At 31.5% G+C, this 3,300-nt stretch overlaps 1 long non-coding RNA gene across 1 annotated transcript; it reads left to right on the top strand.

The window, feature by feature from the left end:
- The first annotated feature begins 493 nt into the window (after positions 1 to 493).
- LOC115986730 lies at positions 494 to 3,022 on the top strand. Its single transcript, XR_004090826.1, has 3 exons — positions 494 to 539; positions 2,830 to 2,890; positions 2,994 to 3,022. It is a non-coding gene; the product is annotated as an uncharacterized LOC115986730 (long non-coding RNA).
- The last annotated feature ends 278 nt before the right edge of the window (positions 3,023 to 3,300 follow it).

Below are 3,300 nucleotides of genomic sequence, written 5' to 3'. Positions count from 1 at the left end.
ACCATGTTTAATATGCTAGTATAAATGCGAAAGCGAAAGTATAAAGTATAAAATACAATAACATATGAGGATTACGTGGTTCAGCCTAACGGCCTACTTCCACGGAGGAAACCCTAAAGGGTTACATCAATAATATATTATAGTATAATACAAATCCTGTGTTATAATGAATCATAACATATGTATATATAATAGACTAAACCTTAAACTAATAGACTTTTATTACAAGTAGGAGACTTGGCTTGCACACAAAGTAGAATTAGGTTTGGGCTTATGCTAATAGGCTAATATATCTCTAACATAAAAATGTCGGACATTAAGGTAAAGAAACAAAAAAGAAAAGAAATTATCCTTGTAACTGGATAAGGGATGCATTTTTTTAGTAGTTTTTAATTTGATTATGTGTTTTGCATCACTCATATGAACTATATAATTCATTGCTCGGCATGATTTATTTGCAATATATTCATGCTAATATATCCTTTGTGTTCTTTTCAGCGTTGCCAATATTGTCTCTTTTTCCATTCCTTTATTTCATGGTGAGTCTATACATCTTACAGTTTATTGTCGCCCTACAAATCGCTCTGAATGAAAATTTGGAGAATATGTATGTTTGTTACATATTGGAGTTGGATGTTTAATTCTTTCCTAATGATTCTGAACATTGATGTATTTAATTCTACATACTCTATGGTTATGTCATTTCACTACTTTCAATCAAAATAGCAACGGAGATCTCTTCTAGAATGTCCTGAATAAATCATGGCCTTTCAGTTTTAAAGAGATGATGTTATCTCATTATCCTCAATGATTAATTGTGGGGAATTCCATATGTAAGAGATAATAAGGAACATCCTAAAGACATATCCTAACTATTGAAAGCCTCGCAACTCTTGAGGGCATTGGTAATTGTAAAGAATTGCCAAAGAATTTAAGAAGATTTCTTCATCGATGAAGTAGATTTTCTCGTACCTATCAATTGAATTTCCTTAGTTAACATTAAGACCCTTCAATGCAAAAAGCTATAATATGCAAGTTTCATTCCTCTCCAACGGAAAATTTGGCCATTTATGCACCGTTATCACTTTTCTTCCATGAGCTAATTACCTTACAAAGATGAGTTTAAACTATATTTTATCTAATATTTCTTGTCATCTATTTCTTGTTAGGTCTTTGTGATGAAAAATCTGGTTTTACATCACATACAAAACACATAGCGGAAGCAAAAAATTACAGATCTACTTCATTCATGAGAGATAACATGTAATCTTGAATTCTAGAACAAAGAATAAAAAGTGTACCTTGATGTAGTGAAATTCAAAAACAAGACTTGAGAAGACCTTTAGTCTTCATCCCAATTCCACATGGTACCCAAGATGAGTGGTCTCTCAATCAGTTCTTGTGTACGTTGATTTTCTTTTGGAAAAGTATATTTCTAAGATTTTGTAAAGAAAAATAGTTTTCTCTTCCTTTTAATCATACGTACGATTTAACTACCTTGGCGGCTACTTTATTTTATATCTCTTATTAAATAAATAACTAATTATCTAATTGGGTTAGCCTTTTTGGGCCAACCTAATTGGGGTTAAGTGTGTGGCTTGAGATGGGACCAAAGGGACTAATAAGGTTCTAGCTCCAATGCGTCTCAGACTTATCTGTCAACTCTTGACAAATCCAAAGTTATCATTAATTATATAACAAGTACCACTATAGAAATATAATTGCACTCTAAACCTTATTAATAAATTATTTCCCAAGACTCTAATATGATATCATTTGACCCCTCCATGAAATATCCATAGTGAATAAAGTCATAATAAACTGTCATTTTGTAAACAACTGTTTATCCCTTGAGTACCCAGTTTAATCTTTTGTTATTCATATTTATGAAATCTAATTTTATAAATATAAACTTTAGTAACTCTTTACTAAAGTGGCTAGTCCTGAACGACCAGTCCCCATTAAACTTATATCAAGGGGATATTTCGTGTCTCTATAGAAAGAGATTATAGATTCCATCTTGAGAATATCTGTGTCCTTAACACTACTTGTGGTTACCTAACATACTCAGGTTTTGACCGTTAAATTAGATTTCACTCCTGATATATCAAAGTAACCTACATTTCATGATCAAGTCCACTACCTTCTCAGGATTGAGAGTCTATGAAATTAAAAGTCGTGAGATTAATTATTCAAGTGATAGTTGTTGATTGAATAATTAATCTTACAATAGTTTAGTTCAATATGTCTTAACTCTTAAGACATATCAATACATCAATTAGAAGTCTTCACTTCCATGATCAAGGCAAATCATCTTAATTGATGTGTTATAGTCTTCACAGATGAAATACCCAATTTCATTACCGACTACGAACTATGTTTTGAGTTTATAAGGAACTTGTGATTTATATCTTGTGTGACTAAATCATAAATCACATACAATGTATCTCAAGGACTATTACAATGTCCCATTAGTTCATTTATAAATAGTCTCATATAATTAAACAATTAATTATTTATGACATGCCAATAAATTGGATTTTAAGGTATAAACCCCAACACTTTGTTTTCATTTTTCTTCTCTAGAAAGTTAACTAGTTGAATCTCTATGATTGTGTATTTGAGAGTCTGTCACAAATTAATCATAATTTGAGACGAAGAGAAAATAATTTTGTTTCAATCTTGTGTGCTTATTCTTCCTCTCTTTGGAACTCAAGAAATCAGACCTTTGATCATCAAAACTTGACAACCTTTCGAACTTCAATTGTTACACTCATTTGTATATGATGGAACTTCTTGAGCATATTTACTTGTATTTTCTACTTACAGATTAGGGATTTTAATATTGCAAAAACAGAGGAAGATATTGGCTACTATGTTGGTTATGTGGGTGAGAATAGTTTCATTACTTAATTTTCATTTGTAGTACATTAAAATCTTGATATTCTGGTGCCTCAAGAAGTAGTCCTAACAAATTGCTCAATATCTTGAAGGGTCTTCATTTATGCTTGGAAGAGCTTTGACATCTGTTCCCTGGGGAATGGTGGCTGATTGCTGTGGTCGAAAACTTGTTATAATTATAGGGACTATCGCGGTGTTAGTACACACCACTATTACCCAATTAATATATTTGCTGATAAAATTTGAATGTTTTCTCCAAAATGTCTAAAATGTCTGTTTGTTTGTATTTTTTTTTTTCCTTAGGGTAATTTTCAACACTCTCTTTGGCCTTAGTGTAAATTTTTGGATGGTTGTTACTACAAGGTTTCTTCTTGGAAGTTTGAATGGCTTACTTGGACC

The sequence above is a fragment of the Quercus lobata genome, chromosome 4, assembly GCF_001633185.2.
Source record: "Quercus lobata isolate SW786 chromosome 4, ValleyOak3.0 Primary Assembly, whole genome shotgun sequence".
Taxonomy (NCBI): domain Eukaryota; kingdom Viridiplantae; phylum Streptophyta; class Magnoliopsida; order Fagales; family Fagaceae; genus Quercus; species Quercus lobata.
The sequence above is the reverse complement of the archived record's forward strand: the minus strand, read 5'-3'. Positions and strand labels throughout refer to the sequence as shown.